General features: G+C 34.3%; 1 protein-coding gene across 3 annotated transcripts in view; it reads right to left on the bottom strand.

The window, feature by feature from the left end:
- The window catches only part of GABRB2 (gamma-aminobutyric acid (GABA) A receptor, beta 2), a 264185-nt gene that overhangs the window by 176678 nt on the left and 69838 nt on the right, over positions 1-17669 (bottom strand). The gene's annotated exons all lie outside the window — the stretch shown is intronic.

Below are 17669 nucleotides of genomic sequence, written 5' to 3'. Positions count from 1 at the left end.
CCATTGAGGTGCTGAGATGGAAGTGGTAAACAAGACAGATTAAATGCCTGCTCTCAGGGAATTTAAAAACAAAGCATAGATAGATCAACAGAATCATGTCAAATAATGCTACATTTTATGAAGCACCTAAATCAAGGTGCAAAACATCTAACTAGAATGGTGACAAAAAGCTTTTCTTGGGAGTTGGTATTGTGCAGAGAGCAGAGAAGGAGCCCAAACCACTGGCTCTTAGGAAAAGAACATGCCAAGCAGAGGGGAATCTGTAGAGGCCCTACGATAAATAGACAGGCCTGGCATGTTTGAAGAATCAGTAAGACCTGCTCATTTGAGCCAGTGATACATAGGGAGAGTGGAAACACAGCAGTCAAGACAATTAGCCCCATGAAATTTTAGAAGGGTATGCTTATTTAAAATAGATTGTTACAAAGTGGGTAACTTATTATGGTAGTAATTGCGAGAGTTTGTAAGTGAGAATCCTAATCAGTCTAGTCTAATCAAGGTGGGCTTTCCAGAAAAGGTGACATGTACACTGAGGCTGATGTAAGCTTCTCAGCAATCTAAACAAAATGAATTCAGTCAGTTTATCACGAGAATTTTAATCCCAACATTATGGACAAATAGGCTGGGTTACAACTTTTAGACACAGTGGGCTGGCTGCTGTAATGTGACCAGTGCTCTTGGAGTTCCAGTTCTACCATTTCTCAATTCTGTTTCTAGGAGGTAAATATACACAACTTCTTTTAGTTTCAGTTCCACTAAATATAGATGGGGCTTTTGACACACGCCTGATCTAATCAGAAGGTTATTATGAAAATTAAATGTACAACTCAAATGCAATTTGTAAACTACGAAAAGCTATATTCTATGAATGAAGCATTTATAAGTGACATATTTTATCCATTAGAAGCCTATGGGTACAATGTAATTGCTCTCTCACCCTCATCTGAATGACTAAGTGAAGGTCCAAATATTCATTTGAAAAGCATAATTACAATTCTATTTTAAAATCAGTTCACAATGCCCTACTTGAGGGTTTTTAAAAATCTAGAGTCATGTATTAATTATCTCTGCAACCTGAGAGGCTAGAGCAGTGCCAAGGGCTCAAATAATGAGTGAATGAAAGAATATATGTCCAGTAAGCTATGCCTAGTGGATTTCTGTCCAAATCTGCATAGTTTTGTGTATAAGACACACACTTAAAATTCAGTAAAATCTTGCATTTTTCTAACGTTTGTTGAGATTTATACATCTTAATTTGGTTATATCATTTTGAAATATGACTCATATTATCTGCTCTAACACCAAACAATTTTCATAGGAACAACGTTAACTCATTGTAAAAAACATTTAAATATTTTCTGTGGCTTAGAAAACACACACATTTTGACCTTACTCAGAAATCAGGGTAGGACCTTCCAATTTTACAAACAAACTTCTATCCTAACAAAAGACATATTAATATCCTAAATGTGTATCAAATAGTTGTTGGTGAAATTTGCTTTAGTGGATTACTTTAGTTAGCATTCTGGACTGTTCTGCAGCACCGTGCTTTAGTGAAGAATTAGTTTGAAGATCTCTAGAGGAGCATGTTAGTTTATAATAAAAGCAAGATGAAGATTCATGGATTATATAACTAGAAAACAGAAAAAGGATCAGATACATATTTTTGTGTGTTCCTATGTTACAAATAACCTAAAAATAGGACATAAAAAATAAACCATGCAATTAAGACTGTGCTGGAAAGAATACATTTACTGATTTCCAATTCTTGAAATGGAAAAATAGACTATTATCACTACAAGAAGAGAAAGCTACTTATACTTCTTTCATAAGCCCTCTTGCAAGTTAGGAGAAATAATACTGTTTGGAAGGTGCTGAAGTTTATCAATCAGCTGAGATGTGTTTGGACACAGGACATTATCTTATCTTTTGAACTAAATAAATGGTAAGATTGTGAGACTCTGCATTACACGCTCACTTCTGTTATTTGTCAGCAAGGCAGTGCCTGCTAAAAAATGCTCCCAGACAGGCCCTGGTGATTCTGCAAACTGTCACATCAATTTTGATTTCATTTATTTTCAAATACACATCATGACACTGTCAAGAAAGGAAGAAGCTCCTGATTCTAACTCAGTATTAGTGCACATAAAAAGAAAGCGTGGTCCTGTCTTCTACCCTTTCCCCTAGGCTCCTAGCCACCCGAGATAAATCCTTTGTACTTTAATACTGCAAGGCTATCCTTCACATTTGACAACTCCACCTTTGGGAACTTGTTTCACAGTTGGTTTATTCACACTGAAAACCCCCAAATAAACCACTTCTGGGTGCTCCTTGATCCATGTCATCACCACCCGAGAAGGATTGATATAATTAAAACTAAAGCCAATTGATTTTCAATACCAAACAAGATAAAGTAAACCCATTGCAGGTAATTTCTCTGACGAATTACAACTAAAAATTCTGGAAGAAATAAAATCGCAACTACCTGATGACTACGCAAAGTGGAAGGACTGAGGAAATAATCAAAATGTGAGAAATACTACTATAAGAGTGAGTTTCTTGATTATTTTTCTTCTTCCTTTTGTACTCCTTAAAGTAGCGTACATGTACACACACACACACACACCCCCGCAGCTAAAAATATAAAGACCTCAATAAACAGAGAGAGATGTTTCTGGACTCACAGATTGAATATTGTTAAGATGTCGATACTCCCTAAATTGGCCTACAGATAAAATGCTATTTCGTTTCATCTTAAATGCTATTCATTTCATTTCAAATCCTATCAGGATTTTTTTGTAGATGTTGACAAGGTGATTCCAAAAATTTATACATACATATTTTATATAAAAAATACCTATATATCTTTATATATATGAAAGAGAATAGCTAAAACAATTTTGAAAGGGAAAAACAATGCTGGAAGACTCACGCAATCTGATATCAGGACTTACTATACTGATTTAAATACTAATATTACAACAGTGTGGTAGCATTGGTAGAAACATAGGGTCTAAAACATAAGAGTCTAGAAATAAACCCATGCACTAATATGTTCAATTGATTTCTGACAAAGGTTCAAAGACAGTAGACTGGAGAAAGCATAATCTTATTATATAACAAATGGTTTGGATCAAATAGAACATCCATATACAAGTAGACAAATGGCTATGTAGATTTAAAAATTTGACCCATACTTCACATTGTATATAAAATTTAATTCCAGATGTGTCATCGATTTAAGTGTAAAGTGTAATACTATAAAACCTTAAGAGAAAAATGGAAGAAATTTTCTGACTTTCAGCAAAGACTTCTTAGATACAAACCTAAAAGTATAAGCAATAAAACAAAAAATGATAAATTGGACCTCAACAGAATTTAAACTTTTTTTTTCTTTTGGAATGATACTATTGAGGGAGTGAAAATGTAAACTACAGATTGGAAGAACATATCTGCAAATCACATATCTGACAAACAACTTATATCCATAAATATAAGCATATAATAATTCTGAAAATTCAAGCAATCCAACAAAGATAAGCAAAAGATGTGAACAGACACTTAACCAAAGATACAAATATAGTAAATAAGTATATAAAATGATGCTCATCATCACTAGTCATTATGGAAACAAATTAAAAAACACAATGAGATCCTACCACACACTCATTAAAGAAGTGCAAATAAAAACATCAAAAAACAACTGACAGTTCCGAGTGCTGGTGAGAAGGTACACCCAAAGTCTCATGCATTGCAAGCAGAAATACAAAACTATCAGCCACATGGGAAGCAGTTTGACAATTTATTATAATGTTAACATACATTTGACATAAAACCTAGCAATCCCACTCCTGTGTGCAATTGTTTACAGCAGATGCATTTTAATTGCCAGAAGTGGAAGTCATCTGAAAGCTCTTCAGCAGAGAGAGGGATAGACAAATTGCAAAGCATCCCTGAAACAGAATACTACTCAGCGAAAAAAAGGAGCCAACTTATTGATATAAGCAATGTCATTAATGGTTTTCAAATACAGAAAGCTAAGTGAAAGAAGCCAGATTCAAAGGGATACATATTGTATCATTCCATTTGTAGGACATGAAAAAGGTGAAACTATAGGGATGAAGAACAGATGAACTGTCCCCTGGGATTCAAGATGGGGGAGTAGTAGACGTCAAAGGGCAAGCATGAGAGAATAATTTTGGGTAACAGAACTGTTCTGCTTCTCAATAGCAGTGGTGGTATTAGCATTTTAGGCATTTTTCAAAACTCAGAACTGTATACCAAAGTGAGTGCATTTTTCTATATATAAATAAAAAAATAAATGTTTAAACTGCTTTCCAAAAAGCATAGTCTCTGGGATCAGACACACCTAGGTCCATATCCCAGTATGTTTATGTTCCTCTGATGTGACCTTGAAGGAAGCCTTTCAAATCTCTGAGCCTGTTTCCAAACCAAAAGAACAACTATAGCTAATTAACACAGGAACTGGGGGAAACAAAAGCTGTCTGACATCTGGAGGGAATAAAAAAGGTAGAGTTATGCTATAAGTTAAGTCTCCTTCATGAATACACAGGGACACAGGGCTCCACCAGGACAGTCTGGCAGGGCCACCCAAAATGGTTATAGGCTCTCCATTCCCAAATTGAGTTCAACAATGAACTTAGAGTAGGTGGTTTCCAAGGCCATTTCTGCTGATGAAATAATTCCATTCTAGAAAATCCTCTGCTGACCTTATATTTAAACTCATGTTGTCATTTAAAAATCTTCTATATGTCTAAACACTTTTTGTTTTTGCTTTTATTGTCTTTATAATTTGTTTTCTATTGCCAAGATTTAAACTTTTCCTGTCTCTCTGGCTCAGTGTCTAAAAAATACAGACTGTAAAAAAACGTGTCTGTGTTTCTTATCTTTTTAAAGTTTATTGTTTTGTAAAGTGCCTATTCATCCTCATTGAACAGTTTTTTATTTGGACATTTACTTCTTGTTATAGGATATTTGAATATGCACACACATACATATATATCATATACTATTGCCTTTTAAATTTCTTTTAACTTTATAGTTTGAAACAAAAACGATATATAGAGTTTCTGCATAGTTTTTACATAGCTTTCTCTAAAACTAACATTTTGCAAAGCCATAAAGTAATATAAAACCAGGAAATTGACCTATATAATAATATTAACTACAGACCTTATTAGACTATCTTTCATATCAATAATGCCCTTTTTCTGTTCAAGGATCCAACCCAAGAATCACCTTACACTTAATACTTACGGTTCTTAACCTTCAACCTGTGACAGTTCCTCAATGTTTCCATGTCTTTGATGAGGTTAACGCTTTTGAAGAGCAGCGGTCAGGTTTTTTTGTTGTTGTTCTTGAATGTCTTTCAGTTTGGATTTGTTTGATGTGTGCTTATGATTAGATTGAAATTTTACCATTTGGGTCAGTGTATCACCTAAGCAATGTTGTATCCATCATATAAAGTGTATGCATAAAGTGTACATAATGTCAAAATGACATTCTGGAAAACTCCTGGTCATCTTAATCTTGAATAGTTGGTTAAGGTAGCATCTGCTGGGCTTCTGCATCGTGAAGCACTATTATCCTTTGTAATAAACAAATATCTTGGGTAGATATTTTAGGATTATGGAAAGTAATAACATATTTACAGTGATATCTATAATCACTGCAGTTTTTTGTGTGGTATTTTTGGATGCTTTCTAAATTTCTCTTCATTAATCTAAACCTGAATCAACATATTCATTCAATGACAATTTTTAGGTACTAATAAGACAAACCAAAAAAAAAGGAAACACCAACATTAGCCACTGAAAGAGTTTTATCATTAGAAAATGAGAAATATCTCCTTGAGAATCACTTTCCATTTACTCTTATTTTCCAGACTAATGGCATTGTTCTGGCCACTTGAAGCTATACAACTTCATTCTGGATGTGTGATGCAACATCTTCCCCTGTTTCAAGTCTGCAGGTTGAATGTGAGTGGCTTCTATCCCCACCTGGACCTGAATGATTATTCAACGATGAGCTTCAGCCCTCCCCTTCCCCTTCATTTATCTTCATTTATATGGTTTCCAATATGCATTTATTTTTCTGTAGAGACTTCAGTATTTATTATCAATGGAGTTTTTCCTCTTTTCTTTTAAAGTATGGCTATGTATATGGGGAAATTCTCAATTTAATTATGTCTTTTTCCCTACCATTTCTCTATTTGACAATAAGATAGCAGGGTAAAGGGGTTGTTTCACATGTATTTTGTCTGCCATTTAAAGACACCTAACAGCTTATTTTTTAATGATCAGAGTTTAAAGTTTATTTTCATCAGTGATAAGGTGTGGTTTGCTTAATTTGCTTTGTCCATTAGAACTATACTTTATAAGCTTTGAAAATTACCATTATTGAACTAAAATCTTGAGCTTTCGAGATTAAACTTGCTTGTTGAGTTCTTCTAGATAATGGCTTTGTCTCCAAAATTAGATGGTTTCAGAGAAATCGCTCTCTCTGCTATCAGGCTTTCGTAATTTTAAAAGACAAAATATTTAACTTCATCTTAATTACCCCTTGTTGAAAGAACAACTGTGTCTAATATACCATCATTTATTATTTTCCTTCACTCATGCTATACCAAACTTGAGGTTTTGAGCTGAGAATCTGACCTTCTGTCTTTCATAAGATAAGGTTAATGTTTTTAGGGTAATAAAAATCTGTGATTTAGAAACTATGAGAGCAAGTGTTATTTAATTTAAATGTAATACAAGTTTCATGTGAATAAAACTCCACAATTGTGCAGCACAGCATATTTGTAGCTTTCACTATCATTCCAGGTAGAACGTTTTTACTTTAGGCATTTTAGAAAAGTTTTTCAGTTTGTCAGGTATTTCCATTTTTTAAAAATATGACACAATAGGGCTGATTTCCAAAGAGTAGAATGTCAAACTCTTTTCACAATTAAAAACTTATTTTTTTCCACTTCATGGGAGAAAATACATCTGATGTGTAAATTATTACCTGAATAATACCAAAATGAGGCCTAAGTTATATAGTACATACATTCTCAACATCATAGGCTGTGAGAGTAAAGATTACATCTTAGTCATGTGTATAAAGTCAGTATTTCTGGTAAATGGTAGAAACTACAATTGCCTCTTATGTGGTATAAATTTCCTGTTGCATACATTGGAATATGTACAGAGATTTCTAAAATGTGCATATTCTTTGCTCTGATATTTGTATTTGCATGCTTTGGAATATTTATAGAAAATAATTAAGCAGCAAGTTTTGACAGCTTTACTTCCAAATATTGTCATAAGTCTATTACATCTATCTCCAATACAAACAATCTAGTTTAAGGCACTAATATTTATGAGTTACCATAATGCCATTGTTACTATCTCCTTGAGGCTAACCCTTGCTCCTACAGTGTAGTAGAAATGTAAAGCAAATCATGTCTTTTTCTTGCTTAACATGGTCTAAAAGCATTTTATTGCGCTTAGAATAAAATCCAAGCTTATTACGATGGCCTTTAAGGCCTATATAACCTGGATTCTACCTACCTCCTTGATCTCACCACCTATTCCCTCTTCCTTTCCCTCAACTCCACTCACTAAGCCCATCCACATTGGCCTTTTCTCTGTTTGGCAAATACTTCACGTTCCTTCAGACTTTACAAACTTCTTCTTAACAACTGACTGAAAACCTAACTGACAGGCTATGTCCCCAGGCGAGGCTGGTTCCTTCCTGGGACTCAGAGCTCAACTCAAAGCTCAAACCTCCTCGGTGAGGTTTTCCCTTCCTCTCAGTCCTAGCAATCCCTGTCGCATCCCTCATTTTTATAATGTTCACAGTACTTACCATATTTTTTCAGTTAATAATATTCACTTATTTGTCTCCTCATGTATTTTCATGTCACCCAACTGGAAGGTGAGTTCCATGAAAATAAGAAGCTTTCTTAGCTTATTCACTGATGTACCCCTATGCCTAAAACAGAGCTTAGAACGTAGTAGCAATAAAAAACCCCCCAAATTATAAAAGATATGAAAGCATGAATGAAAGACACCACATAGGCCTTAATACCCCCAAAATACTTATTGTTATATTAGCAATAAAATAAAACTTAGTAAAAACCTAACTATTCATCAATATAAAATTATGTATATGAAACATAGTACAAACATATAATAAAATACATACAGGCATAAATATAATATTATAAAAATATTTATGACATGAATAGATGTTATTACTATATTACTAATACATATTATTAGCTCTTATGTTTTTGAGAAGACTACAAAACAATATGCATAATATGACCCAATTTGGGAAACATACATATAGATTGAGAAAATGTGCCTAAAAATATTTCTAATATTAATAGTAGTATCTTTGCGTGATGATATGTCAAGTGATTTTCAATTATTTTTGTTAATCTGTGTTTTGTTAGATGTATCAGTTCTATAACAAAACTAAACAAATAATTATTTGTTGAGTTAAATTATAAAACTAGTGTTTAATATACAAATATGTCTTTATACACATTTCAGAGGTTGGTATGAAGAGAAAGAAAATTATACATATTTCAGAGGTTGGTATGAAGAGAAAGAAAATTTACTCACAGTCACAAATAAATGAGAAGCCTCTACCTTTAGACTTATTATTTACAAAGTATAAATTTCTTTTACATTGAAAAGGAGTTCATTTAGAATCACACAGAGAGTAAGAGCACTAATTGTTACACCATTTTTCCTTTTCCAGGGAGGCTAACACTTAAGCCATCATTGATCGGTGAAATCACTACTATGTTTCCTCTTAAACACCAAACAACAACAACAACAACAACAACAACAAAAAAGCAACCTCAAAATCTTCTTCTGGCACTAACTTCAGTCTTCTTCACCTCACCTTCAGGAAATATTATTTCATTTTTAAGGTAAAGACTTCATATCTGCTTCTTGTTTAATACTCAGAGGAGATGTAAACATTATTCTCACATACACATACACACAGAGCTGTTCATTTAAGTCTAATAGCACCCTCTGTACTGCAATGGAAGTTCAAGTCAAAGGATTCTTCTGCAAAAGCTTTCAAAGAAACCCTATGGTCATGAACTACAAGCTCCTTACAAAGCTCTTCACAGTCTGTTCTACTCACTTCACCTTTCTTCATCTCTGTTTTCTCATCCAAGGTGAACAATCTGAGATAGAAAGGATGATCCCTGTTTAAGAGTCTCAGACATCCTATGCATCTCTGACACTATACTTACCTTCAACCAATCACTTTCCTGATGTTTTGCTTGAATTAAACTTTTCTATCTCTCTTGATACATCTTTTCTTTCCTTTTATGTTTTTTTTTATAATGGAGAATTGCTGCCCCTCTTTTCTGTCTAGCCAAACCCTACCTATCTTTCAAACATCCATGAGGATTCTTCCACTTCCCCTAGACATCAACATTCATCCTCTGAGCCTTCTAATGCTGTGTGTAATTGTTCTGTGGTAAGTGAAACACTACTGAATTGAACGGTTATTTAGATGAGGGGAATAATCTCCCCAACTAAACTGCAAAATAGCCCCCACCTTATCCATGGGGGACACATATCAAGACCCCCAGTGGATGTGTGAAGCCACAGATAGTGCAGAACTCTATGTATACTATGATTTTCCTATGTAAACACACCCATGATAAGTTTAAATTATAAATCTGGCACAGTAAGGTATTAACAACAACAATAATAAAACGGAACAACTATAATGATATGTCAGAAGCTTTACTCTTGGGCTTTAGGGCTATCATTCAGTAAAATAAGGGTCACTTGAACACAAGTAATGTGATATTGTGACAGCTGATCTGCTGACCAAGAATGCTACTGAGTGATGAACAGGCAGATAACACAGACAGCGCGGAGCTGCTGGACAAAGCGATGATTCACTTTCTAGGTGGGACAGAGTGGGATGGCGAGAGACTTCATCACACTACTCTAAACGGCACTCAATTTAAAATTTATGAATTGTTTATTTCTATAATTTTCCATTTAATATTTTTGGACAGTGGTTGACCACTGGTAACTGAGACCATGGAAATAGAAACCCTAGATAAAGGGAAACTACTGTACGATGCTTCCAAAGTCAGAAACCATATCATTGTTTCTTTGTTAAGTGATCCAGGCATCTTATCTTTAACATAGGTGACCCTTCATGAGTATTTGTTCATGGATACACTAAAGCTTGTTTATGCTTCCTGAATGGGTTTTAAATGTTGATTTTAAAATCCTCTTTAGTAATCATTGTTCCTGAATCCCCCAAGGAATTTGTTATTTCCACGCACTGGCATTTGAGAGCTAGGTTTCACTTTTTCTCTTTCTTACCTGTTTCAAACACCCTCAGAGCTACTGGTGATCTCTCAGTGTTTCATAGCTGCTCTAATTCTACCAACCGAGGTCCCAGAGCTGGGAATAAGGATTTCTGAAGGACATAGTTTATCTATCAAAAGCAAATGAAACTCAGAGAGGATTGCAAGTATTCCCATGAAGCTGTTTCCATATTCCTAGTTCTTTAAAACGCTCTGTCTTCCACATCTGAGCCCACAGATTGCTGATCCAATTATAGGTCATTGTAATATTTCCTCATTCTCAACCTCCTAAACTAGAATGTAATGGAGTAAAACTCAGCTCCTCCTTAATAGAAGCCATAACACCAGATGTTCAATTGCAGCATTTTGGAAGAAGCACAAGGTAGCAGCCCTGACTAATTGCTAGAGACACATTCAGGACATGGAAGCTGCACCTAAGATCACTCATAAGGGAAATCCAAGTTCAGAAGTGACTAATTATTTTCTTGTATGTGAAACAAAAATGCACATGGTCCAGATAATCAGTTTTTCCACTATGTTGCTTAGCTCATTTTGCATCTTATCATAGACCTACCTTCTCAGTGATAAGGGGACTGGTTCTAAGGACTGCTAAAATAATCCAGCCCTATAACTGGCTATCTCTGACCCTTATCTTAGTATGTAAAATTCCTAGCAGAGGACTCGGTTCACCTTGAGATAATCAACATTTAAAGTGTACTTTGTATATATGATTTATTCGCTATCAATTTATGCTTTTTATTGCCCTATAAATTTATCTCAAATTGCTTTAGAGTATTTTATCTTCTAATTAGTCTGCACCCACATTAATACTTAACATTGTCTCCAGGTTCTTGCTTTTTGCATGCATTATTTCATTAATCATCACAATAGCACTATAAGTTATATATTGGATTAACCACTTAACTAGCTGCTGTGAGACCTTGGGCATGCTACTTAACCTCCCTGAGACACCATGTTTCATAAAACAAGGGAGATCATAGTTCCTATGAGTAAATAAATTCACCCAAAGAAAATGATTAGTAGAATGCCTGACTCAGATTAATTCTACACATGTTTGTTATTATTATTGTTTGTTATTATTATTAATCGCATTATTTCCATTTTCCAAGTGACATATCTGAGACACATTGAGGCAAGTGGTAATTCCAATATCACTCAGTCAATAATTTTCTAAGACCTGGTTTGGTTGTGGGATTCTCGGACCATTAGCCCATGTTCTTAGTACTATACCAAGCTGCCTCTGGAACACCCATTCACTGCCAGTTTTGATTCTGACCCATCCTTCACCAACATTGCTTCTATTCCCCTCCACCTTCCCTCCAAAATGCACACACACACACGCACATACATACATGCACACACACACATACAGTCATATACTAGAACTATTTGGGACATACATAAAATAAATTGTTTCTCGGGTGGGGGTGGGGAATTCTCTGTGATTTGGACACTGAAGTTGTACAGACATATACATGCTCCTAAACACACATGATTTTAAGCAAAAGGTAGTTACATAAACTAACTTTGTGTTAAATAATTAAAACATCCCTAGTTTTGGCGGAGGGTATACTTTAGCACCGAAGGGCCTAAAGTAACTGGAGGGATGTACGGTGCTACCTGCAACAATATGCTCATTCAGAAATAATTCAACTGGAGAAATATGTCCAACAAACTAAAACATGCTCAGCTTAAATTCACACCATCAGGAAGATTCTTTTCAGCAGAATGGTGACAATTATTACTTAACACTTGGGTTGAACCATTAAAAATTAACATTTTTTTTCAGTTAAAAAATGTGTGACTTTTACCAATTTCATGTGATCCAACATGGACACAGTAGAGAGTATAAGGGTAAGCTTACTAAGTTTATTTGACTATGATTAAGAATTTCGGATTCTAAATAATTAGCAACACTCACAGAGCCTAATTTATCAAGTTATCAAGCCTAATTTTGAAAAATGAAAAGCTTATTATTTTTATATTGAGTTTTTTAAATGGCTCTGTAATTTGTGTTCAGATTAAGCGGGAAATTCAGATTATATCCTAATGTTTAGGGGATTTTCCAAACTCTCTATTAAACATTTTGCCTTGTTAAAGCAATGTTAGCAAAGCTATGTAGATTGTATCCCTTTGAATGCAACCATCCCATAGAGAACTCAGCAGATTTTTCTAAATATACAATGATAGCCATTTATATAACTAACTTATTATAAAATGCTGAAGTTAGGCAATAGGCCATGACCCAAGATGAGGAAAAAGTGTAACTATGGTGGCAGGTTCCATGAATATAAAGCATTAAAGACAACAACATTGTACTTACCTCGAGGAGGAAAAAAATACAAGAACAAACTTCCTACCAGGAGCATAGGAACACAAATTGACAATTTCATTTGTTTCATGTGTAAGACACCAAGTGGGAGTAATTTTGATTAAAGGAGACAGAACATTAGAATAAGGGTTTGATCTCACTTAAAAATCAAACTGAATTTTGCTGCTTGATTTGGTGGATTCATAGAAAAAAAAAATAGCATCCTCTGCCTCTCTCCTGCTGCTCTTACCCAGATTGTATGAATACATTTTTATCACTAATAGAAAAATCCTATTTGAATATCCTCAGCCTCTGTTAGACCCAACAAGCTCTCTAGCCATGTTAAAGGTGCTAAGTGGCACCTCAGTATTTGCTGACTTTTTAAGATGTAGAGTCAAGTAAAATTTGCTGCGTCTCCATTACAGACTAGGAAATCTGCTAAGGGCTGAATGGATATTGGTCTTAGACAACCAGAACCCCTGCTTTCACTAGAAGAGAAAAAGTATTAACAAGGAAACAAATATCAGAAAACAGAAAGGGTAGATGAAGAGGTAACCTCTAAGGAGGTGGATATTTGAGCAGAGAGGTGAATGTGTAGAAAAGCCCAGCCACGCAAAGCTATGAAGAAAGTCCCAAGCCCAGGAAACAGCCAGTGTCAAGGCCCTAGAGCAGGGATGGATTGGGAAGAGACCAGCTCTAAGCATCTTATAATGTATTTTTGGCATACTGACTTTTCCTTATCAGAGCTTGGGGAAGATCTAAACATTGGTCTATAGCTTTTGAGAGGCAAACCTTCCAAAGATCATCAGCAGTCCTTTCATTCCTCCCTGTTTTCTTGCAGATGAACTCAACCTTGCCATGACATTCATTTAGTCAGGATGTTTTGCTCAGTTTCCCTCAGAAATTGACTCATTACAAAATCCTAAATGGGTGTTCTCCCTTTCCTATGTTTCCTTTCTATACCTCCATACAGTGAGGGGCCTAATTTTATCAACTAGAGAATTTATTTGTTACATTTTAATTTAAGAAAGTGTCATAATTTAGCTTTTCTAATGCTTCAGAATTATGATTTTCAGAAATACAACGTTGTATATATACAAGAGGTAACATAGTAATTTATTTTTTATTATCATCAGTCTGGAAGAAACACATTTTCAGAAGAATAAGTGTACATGTGTTCTGCTACTCCCCTTTTGCTTTTTTGCTCTCTCTTAGAAGCATTTGGTGATTGTTGGGAAATCATTCATTTTCAGCAAAACTCATAACTAAAAGGAAATTACATTACGTCAGATATAATACCAGAGTCTTTAACACATTTGTCTTTTTCCCTAACTACATGCAAAATAAATTGTTTTTAAATCTGCTCATAACTTCATGATATAGTTAATTACATACCCCCAAATCCTTTTTGATCAGCAGTCAATTTTATATCCCTAGTCCAGTACTATAAAAGCAATCTTCTAGGGGTGCACCTAACCATAATGTCTCTGAGAGCTGGCTGTTCTAGACTAAACGTGACCACTGAAATTCATGTTGACTTTTCATATGCATTCAGAGAAGGCAAAAATGTCAACACACCAGTTGGAGAGAGGGAGAAGGTGCAATGAAAAGAATAGTTAATTGACAAGTTGGAGGGATGCTTGAGGACTACCTCCACCAATTAACACCTGATGGTTTTAGAGAGAAATAGCTTAATATCTCTAAGTTTCATGTTTTGCTTCTGCGAAACAGAATTACTACTACCTCTGTAACATGTCCCAAGATATACCATTACACATGACGTGTGAACTTTGCCTCAAGACACACAATTACATATGATATGTGAAAGTCTAAGTCTATACGTGGGAAGGCAGTGTAGCCTAATGTTATTCCTCACTTTCATATTATTATTCCTCACCTATTAATCCTCACCTTATAGTTGAAACCCAAGACAAGATGACTTCACTAGTGAATTCTGCCAAACATGTATAAAATAATTAGAATCAATCCCCTAATCTCATAAAAAAATGGGAAACACTTCCAAACTCATTTTATGTGGCCAGCATTACACTAATCCCAAAGTCAAAGACATTATGGGGAAAGAAAACTAGAGACCAATATTGAATATTGATGCAAAAATCCTCAACTAAATACTAGCAAACCAAACTCAATAGCACATAAGAAGGAATATACATCATAACAAGAAGAATTTATTCCTAGAATGCAAAGATGGTTCAACATATGAAAATTAATCAGTGTAATACACCACATTAACAAAATTAAGAAAAAATCATATGACCATTTCAATCGATACAGAAAAAGCATTGGACAAAATTTAGCAGTCTTTCATTATGAAAACACTCAATAAACTAAAGAGAAAACTATCTCAACATAATAAAGACCATATACAAAATGTCCATCGCTAATATCATACTCCATAGTGGAAGACTGAAAGCTTTTCTTCTGAGATCAGAAAAGACAAAGATGTCCACTTTCACCACTTCTATTTAGCACAGCCCTAGAAAGTCGAGTCAGAGCAAATAGACAAGAAAAGGAATGAAAAGACACCGTAATTGGAAAGGAAAAAGTAAAATAATCTCTGCTTGCAGATAACATAATCCAATATGTAGAAAATCCTAAATATTCCACATAAAACTGTTAGAATTATTAAATAAATTTGGCCAAGTTGCAAAACACAAAATCAGCATTCAAAAATCAGTTGCATTTCTATACACTATCAATGAGAAATACAAAAGAGGAAATTAAGAAAACAACTTCATTTACAATAGTATCAAAAAGAATAAAATACTTAGGAATAAACTTAAGGTAACAAAAGACTTGTACTCTGCAAACTGTAATATGATGATAAAGAAATTAAAGACACAAATGAATGAAAATAAATACTGCCTTCAAGGTTTGGAAAGCTTAATATTGTTAAGAGGTCAATACTACCCACAGTAAACAACTGTTTTAATGCAATCCTTATCAAAATCTGAATAGCACTATGGTATTTTTTCAAAATAGAAAACTGTATCCTAAAATTTATAGAAAACCTCAATATACCCCAAATAAACAAAATAATATTGAAAAAGAACGAAGTTGGAAGTCTCACCCCTCCTGACTTCAAAACTTATCACTAAGCTGTAGTAATCAAAACAGTGTGGTAGGGGCATAAACACAAATATACGACCGATGGAATAGAATAGAAAGCCAGAAATAAACTCTCAAATGTGTGAATAAATCCTCTTAAGCAAGGGTGCCACGACTACCCAATAAAGATGAGATAGTGTCTTCAACAAATGGTATTGGAATAACTGGATAACTCTAGGCAAAAGAATGAAGTTGGGCTCTTATTTTATACCATATACAAAAATTAACTCAAAATGGATTAAAGGCCTAAATGTTAGACCTAAAGTTATAAAACTCCTAGAAGAAAGCACACAGAAAAGTTTCAAGACATTGGATTTTGCAATAATTTCTTGGATGTAACTAATAGCTTTAGCAAAAATAGACAATGGGATTACATCAAATTTAAAGACTTATGCATATCAAATGAAACAATCAGCAGAGCTAAAAGGCAACCTAAGGAATAGGAGAAAATACTTGTAAATCATATATCTGACAAGGTGTTAACATCCAGGATATATTTTTTAAAACTCCTACAACTCATAAGAAAGGAACAAACAACCTGATTTAAAAATTGGCCAAGGACTTTAATACATTTCTCCAAAAGATAATATATAAATGACCAACAAGCATATGTATATATTCTGAAAATCACTAATCATTATAAAAATGCAAATCAAAACTACAATGAGATATCTATTACTTCATGTATATTATTATAACTACTATAAACAAACAAAAAGCAAAAATAAAGAACAGTAAGTGTTGATGAAGATGTGGAGAAACTGGAACCAGTATACTGTTGGTAGGAAAGTAAAATGGTGCAGCTGCTTTGGAAAACAGTATGGCTGTTCCCAAAAACATAAAAATAGAATTATTACACGATCCAGCAAGCCAAGTTCTGGCTATATATATCCAAAAGAATTGAAAGTAGGATCGCAAAGAGATAGTTGCATACCCGTGTTCATAGCAGTATTAATCACAATAGTCAAGAGTTGGAAGCAACTCAAATGTCCATCAGTGAATGACAAGATAAACAAAATGGGGTCGAAACATACAACAAAATGTTTTTTCAGCCTTAAAAAGATAGATATTCTGACACATGCTACAACATGGATGAACCTTGACAACATTATGCTAAGTAAAATAAGTCAGTCACAGAATGCCAAATACAATATGATTTCACTTGTATGATGTATCTAGAGTAGTCAAGTTCATAGAGACATAAAGTAGCATAGTGGTTTCCAGGAGCTGGGGACTAGAAAAATTGAGAGTTGTTGTTTAAAGGGTGTAGAGTTTCCGTTTCCCAAAAGAAAAAGAGTTCTCAAGATTGGTGGCACAACTATGTGTATGTCATAACACCACTGTAAACTGTTCACTTTTAAAAAGTATATTAGGGACGTTTGTTAATTACAGCTTTGTGTATGGCAAACGCAAAATCATTTTGCAAAGAAACCTTCACTTGCTTTGTAAATTTGAATTTCTACGTAGTTATTTAGCAAACTTTCCTATGTTTTTTAAAAGCATAAGAATAACTGGAGCTATTCTTTCCCTCTCCTTTTGAACAGTTACACTGAGCAAATAAACCATAATCATCACAAAGTCTCTGTTGCTACAGAGTGCACAGAGATTGGTTTGTTCAAGGTGATCAGGAAAATAATTAAATTGGAATACATATATTCCGTACAAAGGGAAGACATGTAGGGGAAATTGCATTGATGAGTCTCTGACACAACACCATTAAGTTATTTTAAAACCTCACCTTGAATTACAAAGGTTGCATACATATTACCATTCTGTTTTCAAACCAAATAAACTCACTGACATAAATTGCTACTTTGAGCAGATGTGGTAAATCTGTTGGTG

Source organism: Mandrillus leucophaeus, unplaced genomic scaffold, assembly GCF_000951045.1.
Source record: "Mandrillus leucophaeus isolate KB7577 unplaced genomic scaffold, Mleu.le_1.0 Scaffold77, whole genome shotgun sequence".
NCBI lineage: Eukaryota > Metazoa > Chordata > Mammalia > Primates > Cercopithecidae > Mandrillus > Mandrillus leucophaeus.
The sequence above is the reverse complement of the archived record's forward strand: the minus strand, read 5'-3'. Positions and strand labels throughout refer to the sequence as shown.